Source organism: Rattus norvegicus, chromosome 2 (assembly GCF_021556685.1).
Source record: "Rattus norvegicus strain SHRSP/BbbUtx chromosome 2, alternate assembly SHRSP_T2T, whole genome shotgun sequence".
Classification (NCBI taxonomy): Eukaryota; Metazoa; Chordata; class Mammalia; order Rodentia; family Muridae; genus Rattus; species Rattus norvegicus.
In genome coordinates, this window is record NC_141535.1 from 240,761,080 (window position 1) to 240,782,609 (window position 21,530).

At 41.1% G+C, this 21,530-nt stretch overlaps 1 protein-coding gene across 11 annotated transcripts in view; it reads left to right on the forward strand.

Annotated features, from left to right (window-relative positions):
- Positions 1–4,960: 4,960 nt before the first annotated feature.
- Positions 4,961–21,530, forward strand: part of LOC148006777 (uncharacterized) — a 38,768-nt gene continuing 22,198 nt past the window's right edge. For 2 of the 11 annotated variants that reach the window (XR_015678375.1, XM_087644311.1), the window contains exons 1-4: positions 4,986–5,276; positions 7,888–8,154; positions 18,148–18,249; positions 21,328–21,406. The gene's annotated coding sequence lies outside the window, so the exon portion shown is untranslated. Of the gene's footprint in view, positions 5,277–7,110; positions 7,213–7,887; positions 8,155–18,147; positions 18,250–21,327; positions 21,407–21,530 lie in introns of those variants that run through there. The other 9 variants (XR_015678382.1, XR_015678384.1, XR_015678368.1 and 6 more) reach the window with 8 other exon arrangements.

Consider the following 21,530-nt stretch of genomic DNA (forward strand, 5'->3'; position numbering starts at 1 on the left):
AGTATGTATTTATTACCACACTTTGGTGTGTTTCTTCCACAGAACCAGGGCATTGTCTGTGCTGTCTGGGAGAGTTGAGGGTGAGTTGAACACCAAAACAAATAAACAGACAAACAAAGAAACAAAAAACAAGGAAAACAAAACCAAACAATCATTCCATCAAAATGGTTTGTCCTGGGTAGGAAAGGTAATAGCTTTGAAGAAATGAGACCCAGTCAAAGAACCAGGAACTCGCAAGATCAAGTCTAGTGTTGAAGTTTCCAGGCAAGTGCTTCATGCTATACTCCTATGATTCAACTATGTAGTCTTATTTAGTTTAAGATATAAAACACAATAAAAGAGTTTTCTTAAAGAGAATTATTAGAAATAATTTAATTTGTTAATAAATTTTCTTTCTTTCATTGTGTGTTTTATTTATCCCTCAAAAATAGAGATTTGCCATCTGATCCTGCAATAGAGCTCTAATTCCTTGCTTCATTACTCTCCAGGTCAGTTTCTCCCCTGCCTCTTCTAAAAACACTTTAGAAAATAGAGCTGCTGTGCATGAATGCCCCGTGTTATAATCATCAGAAAATTTCAATTAATTTAGATAGCTGTAGAATCAGTGGCAAGTCAAGCCTTAGATGTCACCTGAGCTGTTGGATTTTCTCTGTTTAGGTGGCACAAGGCATCTTTTTAAAACTGAGGCAATGGTAGGTGTAGGCATTCATACCCATCAGTTCCTCAATCAGTGATAATTTCTCCACCCCATCATTTCAGTGCAACATCTCTTTGTCAAAATCACAAAATGAGTGATTACGTGGTCTACAGCCCAGACTGATCCATCCACAACACAGCTCCCACATCTGAGGCACAGGGATCCTTGTGGGAAAGGAAGACAAAGGACTTTAAAAGTCAGAGGAACAAGAGTTTGCTGTGATATTGTGTCTCCTAGAAATGTCAGAGAAGCTAGTCCCATGATGTATCAGCAGCATGGCCGCCTAAGCAAGACCTGAGCAAGGTGACAGCAATGGACATGCTAATGGACAGAGAACTGCAGGAACTAAGGAATGAGGAGAGAGGAACTAATAGCTTTCTCTAGGAATGATGACCACAGTTGGTTACCCAATACCCAGTGGTATTGGATATTATATAAATAAAACTCAAGAAAAAGGGGCCATAAATTTGAGAGACAGAAAGACAGGGGGTTCATGGGAGGAGTCTCAGGGAGGAAAGGGAAGAAGAAAATGTAATTATATTTTAATTCACAAACACATAAACATAAATGTGTGTACACTCATATATGTATATATCCATATGTACAAACTGTGTATCTATCTATAATTTATGTATATATCCATTTATCTAGGTATCTATCTATGTATCTATCCATTATCTATGTATCTATCTATATATCTATGTATCTATATATCTATGTATCTATGTATCTGTCTATATATGTCTATATATCTATGTATCTGTCTATCTTTTTGTCTATTTATCTATCTCTATTTATCTATTCATGTATCTACCTGTCTATCTGTCTATGTCTATCCATCATCTGCTTTTCTGTCTGTCTGTCTGTCTATCATCTATCTATCTCATCATTTCATGCCTTTTCTATCTGGTGCCAGGGAATAACTTAACAGATTTCATGCAAAGGAGAAGCACCTTGGTTAATGTTAATGCCTGATACCCACCAACATTGTATTTGATTAATACATCTATTAGTGGGACATAGAATAATGGATTTCAATATGGTTATGATACTTCACCGAGGCAATGCTAGCGGTTTACTCTTTATGTTGATTTGAATGAGAAATGATCCCCATGACCTCATATATTTGACTGCTTTGTCAGCAGAAAGTGGAACTGTTCAAGAAAGATTGGAAGGTGGGGTCTTTTTGGAGGAAGTGTGATGCTGGGGTGAGCTCCGAGGTTTGAAAAGCCCAGTGTTTCTCTCCCTTCCCTCTGTCTGTGCATCAGGATGTAAGACTCTCACCTACTGTCCTAGAAGCATGGCTGGCTGCTTCCCAACATGGTGATTGTGGGCTATCTTCTGAAACTGTAAGCAAGCCTTCAGTTATTGCCTGATTATGGGTCTCTTTACAGCAATGGAACAGTGACTAAGACGCTGTTCTAGAAAATGCCTGCGATGCCTGTAATCCTACATCATCTTTAAAACTATAGTCTCTGTATGGATACAAGAAGAATTAGAGAAAAACGGAAAACACCACCGCGGTGAATTAAGGAGGCAGTTAGAAAGTCACTGATACTTGGCAAAATATATCTTGATGTGAAGTCGTTAAAGAGATAACAGAAAATGGCTTCTTTTAAAAATACCACACTTGAATTTTAATTTCAGCACATAAACTCATCTGGATATGAGAAGAAAACTGTTCCCATTCACATTTATATAAATAAATACTTATTCTTATAAATAAGCCCACCTTGCGGTCGAGGCTCCCATGATCCCATTCTGTATCTTAGAAAACTTAGGCTTGAAGGTGTGAACTGACTCAATCTACCTGGGTCACACGGGTAGTAATGTTGTTCACCCGTTAACCCAGGGTTAACACAATAGTTAGTGCTGACACAATAGTTAGTGTTATTTGTGGGCTTTTTAGTTTAAATATTAGAGAATACTGAAATGTAAGGATACTGTAGTTAAAGTCAAAGCTGATCAGAAGAAATTTCTAGAGTCGCCATCTCCAGCTCAGACCTATGGGGCACACTTGGCGTCCTGGACACCATGGGACACAACCATGCAGAGGAGGCTCTGTTGGTCCCCACTGTGCACAGACCAGTTCCCACAGTAGTTGTGCAGGTCCCCACTGTGCACAGACCAGTTCCCACAGTAGTTGTGCAGGTACGATTGATTACATCTTCCCTTATGAGCTGAATGGTTGAGCCTGGGTCTGAGCTATGCTTCTTCCCCTGGGCTGCTCATACTTTAAGAGCCTGGAGGCCACTTGTAGGGATAATAAGACATTGTCAGTCAATAAAGAGGCAGGGTCATCAGTACTCAGCTCAGGTATAAACACAGTTACACGTGTCCTTTGTGAAGCCTCTCTTGCCTAACCCAACATCAGCACTGGAACTAGAAAGGGAGGTAAGGCTTAGAGTGCGGCTTTCGGCTCCTGTGAAGCAAGCCCAGAATCTCAGCTTCCCTTGAAAGAGAGAGAGAGAGAGAGAGAGAGAGAGAGAGAGAGAGAGAGAGAGAGAGAGTGAGTGTGAGTGTGTGTGTGTGTGTGTGTGTGTGTGTGAGAGAGAGAGAGAGAGAGAGAGAGAGAGAGAGAGAGAGAGAGAGAGAGAGAGAGACTGAGTCCAATGTAGCACATACACCAGTGATGTTGCAAGCCAATTGCATCTAAGCTCAGGTTATCAGGCTGTCCAAGGCATCAAAATATAAGACTGTAATATTCCTTGGGGGGGGGAACATATCTACACTCAATAAGCTGTTTATGTAAATTATACATATCAAGTAGAATTTCTTCATCCAAATCTCCAGACTTACAGTTTGTTCAGAGTAAGCAGAACAACCCTCCTTGCAGACTTCCAGAAACACCTCCAACCTAGAGTGAGAACATGGAGGTGGGCTGTCCTTCTTTCTGGACATTCATGGACAAGAATGCAAAAAAAAAATGGCTTTCAAGATTAAACAGTCATTCAATCATTCATGATTTTCTTATTTTTTTAAATCCAGACCACTTTTCAAAAAGTGGTCTCTCTCTCTCTCTCTCTCTCTCTCTCTCTCTCTCTCTCTCTCTCTCTCTCTCTCTCTCTCTCTGTGTGTGTGTGTGTGTGTGTGTGTATGATGGGGGGATAGGCTGTATCACACATACAGAGGTTTTGAGTTTTGTCCTCCCACTCTGTAACTCTCAGGTCTATCTTATGGTGTCAGGCACAAGAGGAAGCACCTTTAATTTCTGAGCCATCTGTCCTGCCCTTGGAGTTTTTTTTTTTTTTTTTTAAAGATTTATTTATTTATTTTATGGAAAGCATTCTGCCTGCATATGTGACTGCAGGCCAGAAGAGGGCACTAGATCTCATTACAGATGGTTGTGAGCCACCATGTGGTTGCTGGGAATTGAACTCAGGACCTCTGGAAGAGCAGTCAGTGCTCTTAACCACTGAGCCATCTCTCCAGCCCCCGCCCTTGGAGTTTTTAATGGCAGCCACCATCTAATAGATGTATGGGTTTGAAAGTAACTGTTCCCTTCAGGATGGAGGACTAGAGAACTCCTTTCTCTAGCAGTCTGTCTCAAGACTAAGCAAAGGTTGTGCATACTTTACTCTGTATCCAAAGGACAATGTAGTAGGAGATTGACCGCACAGCAGAGGAACACCACAGTTTCAGAGATGGCTGTTTGTGCAGGCTTCTTGTGAAATTTCTCTGTATAATGAGCATGCCTTCTTTAGTTCCTGGAAGCTTTCTACAGAGGCAAAACCCACAGAACCTAAGAGCAGGCACATCGGTGTTGCCCTGTGAAATTGCAAACATGGACAGCGTATGGCCATTCAGGCTTCCATGGAACAGAGAGCCGATCTGCGTTTTAATGCTACCTCTTAATTCGGTCTCCAGTGGGAAAGCTCATAACACTCACAGAGCAGCTGATTCAAATTGTAATACTTGGTATTCTAGAAAAAAATGAGTACCTTGTAACACTGTGAAGTGTGAAGAGAATAAAAATGTTTGATATAAGGCCAGTTGAAGAGCCTCTGATTTATGTCACCATAAATACTTTATCCACATGCATGGTTAAAGTATAGCGGACATATCACTCACGGCACAGAGCAGAGTTCCGGAATGAAGAACCAGCAGGCCACCTGTCTTTATTGAAAATGACACATTGGAATGTCTTCGCAGTTGCTTGCCTTGGGAGACTGGGCCAAATTGTTTTCCCAGATATCCTCTGTGAGGGATAGAATGTTTGCACGTGTATATTGTTACATCACCCAGGGACTGATAGAACACTTCACCATTGTTAGGAACCTGTCTCATCAGTCAGGGAATGTGTCTGGCTGGCCATATGGGACACCCCGTCACGTTGTGGCAGCCTTACTCCAAAACGAAACAACAGGTTCACAGGAGACAATGCCGTTCACTTCGCTTCGGGCCCTCCCTGTTTTCCTTGGGATTTTTCATCCAAGAAGTCAACGGACACAACGGTTAGCTGATGAGCTTGTGTGAGTGAGGAGGCCATGACCTGGAGAGTGCTGATAACCCGCGGTGTGTCGTCCAGATTCCAATGCTGCAGAGCCACTGAGAGGCACAGTCACTAGTGTATCGATGGGTGAGACATGAAAGCCATCAGAATTGACTTGGGGGAAGGGAATAATACACTTCTACGGTATGAAATTATTAAAATTTAGGTAACAGGTTGAAAGCAATTGCGTTCTTTCCCTGATGTTCAGCTAAACACAAATTCTTCAAATGGAAAAAAGTTATGATAAAAATTAAAATCAACGTTTATACAGAGGTTTTCATCTGTTTTGAGTGATTGTTGCTAAATTTCATTGTCCAGTGTCTGAGGAATGTATTTCTCTATTGGTTCCCTGCAACGCTAGACTATTCATTCGGTTTCTTCATTCAGTTGTCGAATGCTATAAAGAATATCTGTCCTTTACCTGTTTGATGTCAGCAGAAAATCTTGCAAGTTCCATACTGTGGAGTACCTTTTAGTACCCCAGGAGGGACAGCTCTCATACTCAGATTTACAGAATTAGGCAAACGTGTATCATCGTTAATACATTTGCTACATTTAATAAATCATAACAACAGCACTAGGCATTTCAGAATGCATAAATTTATGAACTTGTTTTTCAATCAAGGTGCAGAATTCTGACCCACCCTCCAATTATATTGCATACTTTGTACTATTTAGAAACTTTTCTTTTTTTAACTCCCAAGAAATACACTAACTTGTATTTATTTCTCCAGGCACTTGGGTTTCCCAGACGTTTTCAACACAGTAATTGAAGATCACATAGGTCCTGCTGTCAGTTTATGACTTGGCCTCTGAGGCTTACCTAGCTATGTTGGAGGATCTTAGAGATGCCTTATGAACCACTGTATTCCACAAAGAATGCCAAACATCGCTGCTTGGGTTAAGATGGCCATCATATACTAGCTATCACACACATGTATTTATCACCATGATGAATTCATTTACATATAGATTTCTGTTTCTGGGGATCCTGGAGATATTGATGTGCACCAGCTGTGGACTCCCACTGTGCTGGCGTCTCCCTGTTGTTTCCGTCTCAATGTACTCTGCACTCCGGCAAGGGTCCTCCGGTTTTGATCTTCCTGATGGGCTCGCTGCCACCTATCCTATCTTGTGGGTTTTGCTTATCCAGCAAGAAGACAGAAGTGTGTCAAGTCTTGCCTGGCTGACCTTTTATTTACTTACCATTGACAGAATAACATGGGCCTCTTTTGTTTCTTAGGGCTTTGCTGCTAATTCCCTGAGGAAAAACATTGCAGAGATAAAAATAACAAGTGTGGGAAAGCAGAGAAGATTTCAGACAGAAAGTCCTTCCAGACCTATTCCCTTACCAGTGTCTCTTGACTCCCTTCTGCAGATGGGCAACAGAAATGTCCCTTTGAATTCGGCCCCATGATTTTGTTTCTAAGGAGGACTCTGATCCACAAGCCATGTCTCCTCTGACCTGTCTGTAGAATGGGTAGTCAGCAATGCTGACTCAAGCATTGCTTCTGGGACAATGTGAGCAAACTCCACTGTGTAGGTCTCCCTACATTAGCCCAGAGTGTGTTCACGTGTACTCTCACTACGTGTGACACTTAGCAGCCTAAAGTTGTCATGCACTCTCAAATAATAATAAACACGGCTTTCTCTAAACCTCAAAGAGTGCTCCATGGTGTTTTGTATTGGACTTCAAACTTTCCCGCTCTTACCTGCTTCAATAGGCTCTTGTATCTGTCTTCTTTCTCTTTTTAAAGGGGTTTTTCTTACAGTGTGATATTTAATGAATATAAATGGTCCAGGTTTGGTGCAAGGCTAGGCTCTTCTGTTTAGTAAACATGTCTTTATTAGCTAATAAGTCCCGGGGCTCTTAGAGACAGCAGGGACACTGTTGCCTGACCCCGCCGGTGTTTCATTGCAGTGAGGAGAAATAATGAGTGAAGAAATGAAGCTAAGGCAGAGCTAAATGGTGACAAATTCTACGGAGAGCACAAGAGAGGCGCAGAAGGACTATGCAGGGCAGGTTTGTAGAACTGTGCGGACAAATTTAAAGGGAGTGACCCAGAGAACTTAGAAGAGTGGCATTTCAGAGAAGACTTCAGAAGGCAATGGAGAACATTATATTGATAGTCATAGAAGGGAAGTGAAGGAACTCAAGCTAAAGGCATCAGCTCCTTAGTTTCTCCTAGACAGAAGCAAGGGCCAGCACAAAAGCGCCACACTAGGAACGCGCCCTGAGTATTGCATGAAATGCAGGGGGGTAAGGTCATGATCAGAGCATGTGAGAAGGAAAAGAGGAGAATACCAAAGAATTAGGGAAATTATAACACACTATGCCACCCCCCCACACAAACATACACACAGACAGACAGACAGACAGACAGATAGACACACATAACCACTCTGTGATTTGTCTTCTTCTTAAGCTGTTTAGTGCTTCGTGCTTCCTCGGACATTAACAGATACACTGCAGCGCCTTTAAAGGTATCTTTCAAGACATAAGTATAGGCATTTCTTTTTATCAAGCCATTCATTATCAAAAAGTAGAATCTGACAGCCATCCTGTGAATTTACAAAAATGCTCCAATATTAAGCTAATTCCTAAATTTGCTCTTCGCAACGGCACCAGAAATTTAACAAAATTGAACCAAAAAAACCCATAGCAAGAGCTAAGTTTATTTTTATCTCTTCTCTTTAGCAACCTGAAGATTAATCTCCTACTAAGGATAGCCATCCTGGAGGTGGCACTGTGCGTTATGGGAGTTGTGAGGACTTTGGATTCTCAAATGTTCAGTAAGAGTCATTCAACATGAACCTCCGAATGAAGGATGAAGACCAGAGTTTTGCCATGGGACGGAGTCCAGAGCATGACACATGTCTCTGAAGAGAAAAGACTAAGGAGAGGATACTTCAGCAAGTCAATTTAATGCAGTCCCTCAACAAGAAAGATGAGGCCAAGTAACAGGTACTACAAATGTATGTAGAGTAAAGCAGCACAAGTAATGTCTTTGACTTTTAAGGCTTCTCACTGCCTTGATATATAGTTGGGGACTTGTGCTAACTGACGTCATGCCGATGAACTTAAAAGAAAAGATTTAGTGAATGGAAAACAGTCCTGATGATAATCTGAGCAAAAGCTGACCACACAGAGCCTTGCATGATTTATAGGAAGTCCTCTGCTTTGAAGACAGTGCTGAAATGACATCGGAGTCAGGCTGGTTCCTAAGACCAGTCTCATCCTGACTTCACCTTTGCAATTTTCAGAAGAGTAATTTGGGAATAGTATGAAAGTGTTTTGCAATAGAGTGGAAATATTTTGAGAACTCAGGCAACTATCCAATCTAGAAACTGCAGTATAGTTCACACAGATATTTTTGTGTCTCACACACACACACACATACAGAGAGGGAGAGGGAGGGAGAGGGAGACTTTATATAGAGGGTATGTAGGTAGGTAGGTAGGTAGATAGATAGATAGATAGATAGATAGATAGATAGATAGATAGGCAGGCAGGCAGACAGACAGACAGATAGACAGATGGCAGGGAGGGGTCAGGGGCAGAGAAAGAAAGTGGACCAAAGTTTATCTTTTTCTCTTCCCTCGAATCAAGTCAACTTCTGCTCTCAATTAAATTCTTCATATTTGAAGACTTGTCTGCTCATAATCTGTAGGACTGTATTTTTAGACAGCATGACTAGGTACTTCTCTGTGAAGCTTGTGTTTATATTTAGTTCTCACGAGGCACCAAAACAACAACAACAACAGCAACAACAACAACAACAACAACAACACCCTCAAGAACCCACACAGTGAGTCTGGAGAGGTGAGTTGGTGTTGTTCTTGTGGAGCACGAACCCTGGCTCTCTGAACCCACATCGGGTGGTTCTCACCCAGCCAGAACTTCAGCTCCAAGAGATCTGCTGGCTTTTTCTAGTGTCTGTAGGCACCCACCCATGTCACATACATTCACACCAACACACATACACAAAAATAACTTTTAAAAAAGACGATCTTTAAGAATTCATGTAGCAATTGACATGTAGACTACCTAGAAAGTTTTGTGTCTGCTATTTGGTTCTCTAAGGCTCAGTTTTCTTACCTGTAAAACAGAAAGGCCATTAGCATGACGATTGGTATGTACACAACTATGCAATAACGGGATTCAAATAAGCGAGGTACTGTAGTACATACTAGGAACATGCTAATCATTCTGTTACTATTCTCCATGGCAGGTCCAGCAAGTTACTAAACAATTTCTGCAGTGAAAATGGGGCACACATTCTGTTCTTTCTTGTGTGGGAAATAAAGACTAATCTGTGAGAGCCTCCTTTGGACCTTGAGTTGGAATGCCATAAAACCGGAAAAAAAAATAAGTTTATTTGGGGAGGAGAAAACCAGCATACGCCTGAAGTTTAGGGCTCAGTCGGCCTAGCTGAGCCAGGGGCTCAGTTCTTAGCAAGACACTGTCTCAGGAAAATAAGACAGTCATTGAGGAAGTCACTGAATTTCAGCACTTACCTGCACCCTCACATTTCATAGCACGCACATACCCAATGCGTATGCATATACACACAAAGAAAATGTAAACATGTCTAGGCTGCCCTTCACAGTGGGCTGCACTGAACCTGACACTAGCAAGCTTTTGTCTAGAGTATTTATGTCTGGTAATTACATGAATGCGTAGGGTACATTATGATCATACTTACCGATGCTCTCGTCCCATTCATACTCTTCCCAGTTTGCTTCTCCTCAGTTGTCCCTATCCTTCCTTAATGTCTTTCTCTGTGTACACACACATCTTTCTTGTGCAGGGAGCCACAGTGACTCTGCTTGTGACTGGACAGCCTTTCTTCTCTTTCTCCTACACACTCCAGGCCTTGTAATCTTTCTGTCTCCTCTACTCTGATCCTTTCTTGGCCTTGCAGATGATACTGCTGTACGCCTTGGGACTGAGCACTTAGCAACCAGATATTCTCCACACTGTGACAAGTGGTGAGATTGCATTAACCTTTGCCCTCTGCAAAACAAGGTCCTCTGACCCAGGCCGAGAGCAGCACTAATGTTTGGGTATAAAGACACATGCACACTGTCTTTTTACTAAGATGTACATCTGACTCCCTTGGCATGCATTGCTACCTGGGCAAAGTGAGAAACATTGAGGATTCTTTGAAACACCTGAGCTTTCTATCAGCACAGAACTCCCACTCTGCAGGAGTCCAGCTTTAACTGTTCAGAGGGTTCCTGTGGGGACCCTAGCTTTAGGTTCTCATTAGAAACAAAAGATGTCAGCACTGAAACAACTCTTGGATTTTTCTTTCAGTTATTTGAAATCTTAACGATACAAATGCATGCCATCCAATGATCACATCGGGATGGCTCACGTTGGAAAACAGACTTCAGAATGCTCATCTTTCCCTGAGATGTGGGTGGCACAGCCTTTTCCATCAGCTTTTTCTCAGATGTACCAGACGGCAAAGTCATATCTGGGACTTGACAATTTAGGCAAATTTGGAAGGGTGCAGAAAACATGAGGCCTTAACATGGCAAGAGTTGGAAGTGGGTAGGGAGTGACGCTGTGTCAATTGTGGGACCCCAGAACTTATGAGAAGACCTCCAGTTGCCCTCTACCAGAACTGTGAAAACAAAGATGAACACATTTTCTCCCCATGATTGGAAGAAAGTGCACCAGCAACGGGGAGCCAAGTGGAGTACAAGATTTTAACTTTTCACTTTCTTTCTCCATTTTCCTTTTGCCATATTGATATAAACCAATAACTCAGTGATGTGTTTAAAAACACAGTGATACTCAACTCTCCATACTGCCAGAATTCATTTTGAATCACTTCAAGGAAAGAAATGATGTTTCTCCTTTTAAAAGATATTTTATTTGACTTCAATGATGTGTAGCTGTCTGCATATCTGTATAGGTTTGTGTACTCAGTGTAGGTGCCCTGAGAAATCAGAGGAGGTAGGAGGGTCCACTGGTGCTAGGCTTCCCAGAGTGGATGTTAGAACCTGAACTTCATCCTCTGTAAAAACAGTGAACTCTCTTAACAGTGGAAGCATCTCTCCCTGCCCATGTGCTTATCTTGATATAAATTGAGGGGGTGGTTTCTGAAGATCTGTGGGATATGAAACTGCACGGGTAACTGAGGTAGTGGGATAGGCCTGCCATCTCAGTACTGAGAAGACCAGGGAGTTCAAGGCCAGCCTGGGTAGCTTAGTGAGATCCTGTGCTAAAGTGAGAAATAAGAAAAGGGATCTTCTACAGCTCAGCTGTAGACATGCTGCCTAGGATATAGGAGGTCCCGGGTTCCATCTCAAGTACTACAAAATAACAACAAAACCAAACTACGAAAAAATGATGGTGTATTTTAAATAGAAACAGTTCTCAGAAATTATAAAATGTACCATTAATGAACACTAACACACACAGACACACTAGCCACATCATAGCCACAACAAACACAGACACACAGATTAACATCATAGCCACAACAAACATTTTACAAAAAGATAACCTCTTTCCCTAATTCAGCCTATGCAACCGTATGAAGATTTTCCAAAGAAATCAGTTATGTTCATATGTCTTTTCTATTGTACAGAAAGAATATGGGGGTGGATTGAGGAGTTTTACAAATCATGACAAATTAACAGATTATTCTTTTGTTAAAATAGTTTGTTTTTTAACTAGAAATAAAGGTTCCTCTCCCTCCCTCCCTCTCTCTTGTATCCATTCTCCTTCCCCCTCTACCTCTATCTCTCATGATTTGTGTGAATTATATGTATTCCAGAGCACCTTTAATAAAACACTTCAAACTGAGAGCTAATAAACTCTCTCAGAGAAGGTTCAATCTCTGAGTATCTTTTTTTTTAACTTTCAAATATTTTTGAAGGAAACCTCACAGAGATGTTTAAAGATGCTTCTCAAGTGTTCCGTTGTCAGAGAAGCCTGACACTTAGTAAGGTCTAGAACATTTTGTTGTACATGATCCAAAAGAGAAACCTAGATTAGCCTGATCTCTGTGCTAAACGTGATCACATCAAACTGCAGACAAACCCAAAATTGTGGTCAAGGGGGATGGGAAATAGTCAATAAATAAATAAATAAATAAAATAAAATAAGCAAGAGAATAAATTTCCACCAAGAGGAAAAAAACGAACAATTTTCCCTTGTTTTTTGTTTTCTTTGTAAGTAAGGCTCATGCCAAAAGGGAAAGGGATTTGGAGTAAAATGTGAGCACACCTAGTGCTGGGAATCAGTATCAACATCCGGACATTTTATACATGTCCGTCACACACCATCCTTTTCAACATGACTGCGATGTGGGATATGCATTTTTTACTTCTTTTTGTTTCGGATACCGTTTAGAGACTGGAGAGAATGTAATTAAACAAATCACATGTAGATCATGACATGTTTCAAGCCTGTTTCCTTCTGTTCTCCAGGCATGTAGATGACAATAATCCCGTTTGTAACCCTGGGGTACTTTGGTCCGGGGTTATGATACTTCTGTGGTTGATCGAGCACTGGTTGCTATCCTTCTTGTGCATTGGTCTGGTTCAGCCAAAAACGTGACATGTTTAGAATGCTGGGAACTCAGCTCGAGGATGCCACCAGCAGCAGAGGATATAAGAAAGTATCCCCCTCAAGAACGAGCACCCATCGGAGGAACACCATCCTGAGCTTCCCAGGGGCATCAGCAGGAACTGCCAGGCAGCATCTCTGCTCTGGTTGCATGAGGTTTTGGTGAAACGTGGGTCTTAAAGCGGGTTCAGCAGAAATGAGTGCATTGCTGAGGACCAAGGTGATTGTCATGGCCATCTTCCTCTTCCTCTTCCTCTTGTTCTTTTAAAAAAATTTCCTTCCTTTTGTCTTTTATCCCTCCATTTCCCCCTTTTATTCTCTCTCCCCTCCCCTTCTCCCCTCCCCCCACCTCTGTTAGACAAGGTGTCACGAGTATTGGATGACCTTCAGAATCATCTTAGGGTGTACTTGAACTTCCAGTCTCACAGCCAGCATTTCATCACGACCAAGATTAAAAGTATTTACCCCCAGCAACTGCTCTATGCAGTTCTGAGAACTGATAAGGACTTCCTTCTTGTACAGTGGACAAGTATTCTGTTAACCTAACACATCCCTCGACCCCAAGCTTAATTCAGTTCCTACTATGAGGGTGATTTGGAAATCATTACTCTAAAACCATTTTCAGCAAACATGTCACCTTCTGCATTCCACCTTCCAGTTCACTGAGAAGCACGGACTGTTAAAAATGGAAGTCTGAGGACTTGGGCCACCTAAGTGGCCTTGCACTGGCCTATGGCCTATCCACTGTATAGAATTGCATTGAAAAATGGATATTTCCTGTCAGAGTGATATGGGAGGGCGCTGAGCCATATGTAGTTTAAAACTGCTCTGACATACAGAGACATCCACCCCATGTTATTTGGCTGACAACTGAAGTGGTGACTAAACGTGGCCGTTCCTGTGACGTCTTCTCTCACTGTGGAGAAATAGCTATCAGATGCTTTGAAGAAAGTTCTGGGAATTTTGTGAAGAATTTCCCAAGTCAGTTGATCTTAAACATGACCTCATACTAAAACAGAGTTACTTTTATAATCGATTTGTTGAAGGCTGGCTATTCAACTTTATTCAAGAAGGTAGGCAACTTGGTAGCAATTATATGTCGTATAATAAAGATGCTTATATGCTTATGGTTTTGCCTGACCTACTTAGCAATACAAAACACAGAACAAATGAGACAGCCAGATTTGCTGAGAGCTGGAGTCCTGAATCAATATTCAGAGCTTGCGATTCTCCCATCTATTCAATTTTCAGCTCTGTGCCTCTCTCCTTCGCATTGTTCCTGCTTTATTTATTTACTCAGTTATTTACAGCGACTTCCTCTTCAAGTTTCCCTTATTCTAGACAAATTGCATTCTAATGTACTCAAGTCACTAAATGTACTTGACGGGGAAGAAAGGTACATCCCAGGCGGAGACAGCAGAACAATCCAATCACTTATGCAAATGACGGGACCTAAATGTTTTATGCATAAAAAGTTCAAGAAGTTGTAAATTTCAGAACTTAGTCTATTTGTCAGAACCGGAACAGCCTTTTATCCTCTGCAAAATATTTCTCTCTAAACCATCTTGGTGGCATTTCATTTGTAATAAAAAGGAGGGCTCTGAAAACCCTCCACACTTTTCCCTATCTGTAATCAGGAATACTGATTAACATAAGTTCAGTACTCCGTGGCGGGAGGAAAGCTGTGATAAGATAAAGCTTCAGTTTCAGGGCTGAAATAATACTGCTTAATTCTGCTGGGTATTTTCACCTGGAATATTTTCCTTCGACCAGAGTAGCTAAATTCCAAGTAATTAAGATGCCGAAACTTTCTTTGAAGCCCGGAGCATCTAATCACTTAACAAAAAAAGGGCTTTACTTCCAGCTGCAGGTGTTTGGAGCAGGTCTGTGTGACAGACAGCTGCCACAACCCCCCAGCAAAGAGCACAAAGGACCTTTGCCCACCAGCTCCCACCTTGGCTTTGTAAAAGGAAACAAAGTCACATTTCACTTTATCCGTGTTTCAGTCCAACATCAGCTTATGATGAAATGAGCTGTATCGATTTTCCTCAGGAGGATAATGCTTGCTAAGCACCAAGCACCATTTTCTTTGTCAGAACACAGGGTTCATGGCTGGCTCCTCTCAGTCCTGCGAGCCTGGATGAGTCTTGGTTTACACTTCTCTTTCAAATGGCTTCAACAGACAGGTTGCAAGACTAAGTTCTGAACAACCTTCCTTCTAACATTGTGCAGCACTTGCACCAGTTCTATTTGCAAAAAAGAGGCAACAAGCAGGCAGAGACAGTGTCTTCACAGTGGATACCCGAGGGCATTCAAATGGCTTCTCACATGTCCCAGAGAAAACTGAGGACCCTCTGAGTGGAACTAACAGAATCTGAACTAAAACCCACCACCAAAATAGGTTTTATATTTAAAATACAAAATAATCAGTGTCTAACATGCACTTATGACCTTGCTATATGACGTAGCATCTCTGAGCGTGGCTTGATTAGTGCTTAGAGAAATGTTGGGAAATCTAAGCATAAGGAAAGATGCCTGGTGGGGTAGAAATCTCGGCATGCATCCGGACAAACCACACCGAGCCAACATGGTTCCACGTGGAAAGGTTTAGTGAGAGAAGAGTAGGAGAAGAGAGGAGTAAAGGCTGTCGGCCATGAGCATGTGGAGGGAAGCGGGGAGAGGAATGGGGAGAGAAGGGACAAAGAAGAGGGGAAGAGCAAGAGCAAGAAGCAAGAGAGTGAGCAGGGGGCAAGCAGCTCCTTTTATAGTGTCAGTCACAGCAGGATGTTGCCAGGTAACTTTGGGGGCGGAGCTAAGACAGAATGCTAACAAGACCCCCAATCAAGCTTCCATCTCTTGCTTAAGCCTAGAAACACGGAAGGCATTACACTGGTTTGCTGGCATGATAAGCACACAGGAAGCTCAAAAGTCAAGTTGTGTATTGTTGGTAGGCATTTGCGTGCCTTTCCCATGCATTTGTAATAGCTGGAAAGGTGAACCAAAGAAAGCCATATAAATTTCTGGTCTGAATAGGATTTAGACATTCAAGCTCCTGAAAAATTATGCAATTTGTTAGAAAGTTTTTTTTATATGTTTACTGTGAGTTTTGACATCTAAAAAAAGCAGAACGAAGAAAGTAAACGTTTTCACGAAAATTCAATATCCAATTGGAACAACAGGCTCTATCGTTTCCAGAATGGGTAAATATGTAATATATTTATTGAACGCAGATATGTATTGACTGAATGACTGAATGACTGAATGGCTGAATGGCTGAATGGCTGAATGACTGAATAAGATAACCTGCTCATGTTCTCGTGAGCACTGCCAACACAATCCAGTCAAATATGTGCTATTCTCCTCATACAGAAATTCAGAACAACATTGTCTCTAACGCCATGTAGCTAACCCCTTTTGAAATAACTCAAATTTTCCCATCCTACCATGCTTATTTTGCTTGGGGGAGAGATCTTGCAAATTATGTGCTGAGGATATAAGGGAGAGGGGTCCAAAGATACCATGAGCCCTGTCATTTGGCCTTTGTCTTACAGCAGAAGATTGAGCAGATATAAGAGCTCAGAGACAAGGCTTTTTCATGAGTCTGTAGGGCAGATAGACAAAGAGACAACTGGCAGACAGGATACTGCCATGGAAACTTCTCATTCTTATCACCTCAGGACAAACTGGGATAACCAGGACAGGAATAGGAAAGTCATATTTGGAATCCCACTTTTGAATCTCCAGGATCTCTGATAGTATAAGAAAATAAAGTCCAATTATCAGAAGAGCCCTGAGAAAAAAATATTGTCAATATTGATCTGCGTGAACAGTGTTTTCAGAATCCCTTGGAAGTTTTTATTCATAACGCAGGACTATGGCTCCTGTGTGTCAGGAGACGGAAATCAACAGTACCGTGACGAGCGAACAGTGGCAGGTGTGGCGTTACCCAGTTTTGTTCTGGCCGTCACCACACTAGCTATCTCTGATTTGACACACAACAGGTGAACTGTTCTGCACAATCAGAAGTACTTGCCTGACCTTGAGTTTAATGGACATCAAGTGGTTGAGAACAGCTAATTGGTCAAATGTCACATGGGGTAGCAAAGAAACACCCACTCCCCAGAAAAACAAGACAAGCAAAAATGTTCATGCTTAAAATTTTGTACTGAATCCTGCCCCGGGAGCTTAGAGAACATTCTAGACATTGTGTCATTAAGCCAACATACATCAATATGCCTTCATTCAAGTACAGACATGTGGAAAGCTTCCTCTTCTCATTTATTATGTTGAAATTCTCATATGTCTGTCAGTGAACCTAAATAAGTCTGATCATAGGCGCCATCGAAGTAATTAGATGGATAGATGGAAAGACTGATTGAGTTAGGAGTTCACCAACTTCCATGTCTGTTAGTCTTGCAGATCCATTAACCATCAGCTTTCTGCTTGGGTTTTTTCATTGTGTTAAAAGCCTCCATGTTTTTTAATGAATGGTTTATCGTCTTCCAGGCAAGAGACATCATTATTTCAACTACAAGTCAGTAAAACATTTTTGAACAAAAGGAACAGTGGAGACTCCCATGTGATGGATCTGTATTTATTTTTAAAGTAATCAATAGTTGTTTGCAAGTAATTGCATGCCATAATCTTTAAGTAAGACTGAAAATACACATCTGTGTTATGAGATGATCTAATATGTTCAAATTGGGAGACCAATTACAGGTCTTCCTGAGGCTCCTTGTTTGGTGAATTATTGTTGTGACCCTTACAATGGCTGGCTTTGTACAGCATATTCCTTGTGAATTTCAAAGGAAGAGCAAACTTCCTTGAACTACTATACTTATTGAAGTTAAGTACTGCATTTTCTATAGAAATCAATGAAGCTAATCACACAAGCACAGTTCAACACATCCCACTCAGCTGTCTTGAAAATACTTGAATATCATAATTGGTCTGCAACACGCGCATTTTGTTCTCCACATCTAAGCAAGAGGAGAATCCTTCTCAATGTGCCACACACAAGTGTATAATGAAAGATTCAAACCACAGAGCATTCTTGTTATTTGAAAGACTATTCTTGAAGTGGTCGCATAGGGCTAAAGTCTCTTGTTCCTACCTTTTAAAAATGAACAACACTGAGCACGGCAAACATGCTAATTATTTTCAAGCAAACAATGACTTCAAAATTGGAGACATCTCTCCGGAGGAGAAAAAGACATGCCTTTTATCAAAACCAGGAATTCATCGAGAATAATAACCACTGGTTTCAGAAGACATACTGGGTTGAGATTTTGCACTAAATATTTAACCCAGCATGCACTCTGTAAACAATAGTTATCATATGAAGAAATTATTTGTGTTTCTGTTTTGCAGATGAAAAACTAAGTCTGACATCATCTACTGAGTGGAAAGCCAGTGATTGCTATCTGAGGTCTGGGGGTTGCAGTATAGACATGAAATGCCTGGACTAACTAGGTAAAATTACAATTTGTTATCCTTGTTGTAGAAGGTCAAGAGAAGCATATCCTGACTTTATTGCATGGTCATGAAGTTGGTCAGGAAGCTGACGTAGTTGATCTTAGTGGTACCCAGGTCCTTTGTGGCTTGAATTATGGCAGTCTTTTAAACATGAACAAATCTCTTACCTTTTCTCCCCTCTTTTGTTTTAATTCTACAAACCCAAGATTATTTCTACCTTCTATACATGCTACAAAAGTAGTTCTTTTGTTTATGGAATGTATTGTGGATTATGTTTCTCAAATTGGATGTTCATTATTCTTCTATGTAACAATCTTTGTAATGATATTACCAGGGTGAGAGTCATGGAACATGGCTCTCAAAATATTCATGTATGTTTTGAGAGAAGGAAAAAAGAGGAACAATAGGATACTTTGTTTTTGAGATGAATTTACCTCTTGAATATTTCATGTGTGTGTACACTGCATTCCAATCACTCTTACCCATCCCCTCTCCCTTCTTTTCTTCACACTTCTGTTAACCCTTCCTCTTCCCTACAAGTCTTTTTCCTAAATTATTGTCTGTGTGTGTGTGTGTGTGTGTGCATGTGTGTGTGAAAGAGAGAGAGAGAGAGAGAGAGAGAGAGAGAGAGAGAGAGAGAGACAGAGACAGAGGCAGAGACAGAGACTGAGCTTAACCACGATCATCTGAGTGTACAGGTTTGAAACAATCCGCTGCAGCTTGGTGAACTCACTAGTGTTGGATATACAACTGAAGATACTAACTATTCCTTTCCTAGAATCCATCAGTACTGAATATTTTATCCCAGAAGACTGGGGCCTTATGAGCTCATCTCCCAACCTCAATACTGTTAAAATAGTCTTAGGCAAGCTCAGTACAGATAACCACAGCTGTTGTGAGTTCACAATTGGCAATGGCTATATCATGCTCAGATGACAGCATTTTTTAGCCTTTTCCCAGATCTTTCAGTTCTTGTTTTATTTCAAACTCCTGTGGTTTTTCATGAACCTTAAAGGGTTATGACAATATATGTCTGTTTTAGAGCTGAGGAGTCACCCATTACTTATCAGAAAACTGAGAAACATTGAGTCTTTGAATTTACCTCTGTTGGCTGCAAAGAGTTTTCTCTGTGTAAGTCTGAGAATAGCATTTGTTTATGTGTGTAAACATAAATATTTAGTAAGCAGTTCAATTTGACATGCCAATTTAACTAAATAATAGTAGTAAGTAACCCCATAGGGCCTATGACTTTCATAACCACACATTTTTAATAGGTTTGCTTTATGAAGTATGGACCCTGTTCTGCAGTGACACCCCAATTTAATCATAGAGTGGACAGTAACCCCGATAATATCCATGCACTATTGCACAAGTGAGCACATCTTTCCTGAAGGTTGATACTGAAGATTTTTGAGTTCATAGCCAGAAAGAAAATTTGATAACTCTTCTCCTCAGCAGGCTGCCTAGAAAGTTCCTTCACTGTGAAAGCTAGACAACTGGGCCAAAGCTTTCAGTTCTGTTCCAGATAGATTGGTCTGTGTCTTGTGATCAAGGTGAGCAGGGTATTTTCTTCAGCAATAGGGTTTCGTCTTTTAGTTCTGACGGGCCTGTGTGGCTTTCCTGACCAACAATTCGTATGGAGGTATGATAGTTAAGTTTTACTTGTCAACTTGACATAGTCTAGGACTCCATAGGAAGAGAGTCTCAATTAGGGAATGTCTACATTTTGGATTGGCATAGGAGGAATGTTTGTGGAGGGGTTGCTTTGCTTGCTATAATTGAGGAAGGGAGTCCTGCTCTTGTTAGCAGCGGTTTCCCTAGCTTTGAGTCCTGAGCTATGCAAGCATTGAGAGGTTCTTGAAAATAGGTAAACATGCACACACCTATTTCTCTTGCTCTTGACTGCAGATGTGTAGATGTGCAAGTTCCTGCCACCTTAAATTCTCTTCAGTGACGAAGAGTAGCCTGGAATTGTGTCATCTAGGTATTTTCTCACAGCAACGAAAGTGAAAGTGTCTCACTCTTGGATTTGGAAGTTGTTTTAACCATGGCTTCTAGAACTCATTTTGTAGACATGTGTAATATTTCCCTTCTAACGTATTATTTTCTTTACAAATTAGTTGCAAGACAGAAGGCTTCACTTTTGCTTTCTGGGTTTTTTTTCTTCATATAGTTTTTGGTTGACCTCCTTTCCATAGCTCCTTTCTCATGTGCCTGATCCTACTCACATCCTGATTTGCCCCTTCCCCAAGATCTCCCCTCTATGCTTTCTTCTTGTCTGACTTCTACTGTCCTCCTCTTTTGGGCATCCCTCATCAGTGCCCATTCATGCTTACCTGACTTCCACAGGGATCACAAGTTAAACACACACATGTAATGATTCAGAGAGAGGGGGAGGAGTGTTTAATCTTCCTTATCCTAGATAATCTCGTTCAGTATAATTCTTTCAAGTTCATTCCGTTTTCTGTGCAAATTTCATAATTTCATTCTTTGTAGCTGAGTAAAATTCCATTGTGTTTATGTGCCACATTTTCAATATTTTTATCAGTTGTCAGCTTGAATTAATTTCCTAGCTACTGTGCATAGTGGAACAATAGACAAAGAAGTGTAGGTATCTCTGTAGAAGTATATAAGTTTTTGGGTATGTGCCCATACTGGTTTAGTTGGGTCACATGGCAGGTATATTTCTAGTTTTTAAAAGAAATGTCTAGACAGATTGCCAAAATAGTTGCACTAATTCACTAGCAGTGCATAAGGATCTCACTATCCCCAGATGAATGCCAACATTTATTGTCATTTCTATTCTTGATGCTGTGGATCAGGATGAGACAGAATCATGAAGTAGTTTTAAGCTATGTTTTCCTGGTGGCTAAGGATGTGGAACCTTTATTTAGGTCCTTGTTAAAGCTGTATATTTAAGCGTTCTCCATTTAGTCCCACAGCCCATTTTTAAATTGGGCTCTTTGTCCTCTCTGATGTTGGTCCCTGTTTTCTGAGTTCTCCGTATGTTTGAGGTATTAAGCTTTTGTCAGAAGTATGGCTGACAAAGATTGTCTCCTTTAATTCCATTATCAGGGTGTCCAGGATGATAGAACATGGAATTCAAGTATGCTTTGAAGGAGGACAGAAAGGATAGAGTTTCTGAAGCATCAGGGTAAGGTCCAAGTAGCTCAAACGACATTCTCTTTGTAGCTGAGAATACTGGAGGACAGCATGGGGGTCTTGATCCACCAGGAGCCATCAGAACCACCTGCTGTTTGTTTACCCAGGAAGGTTGA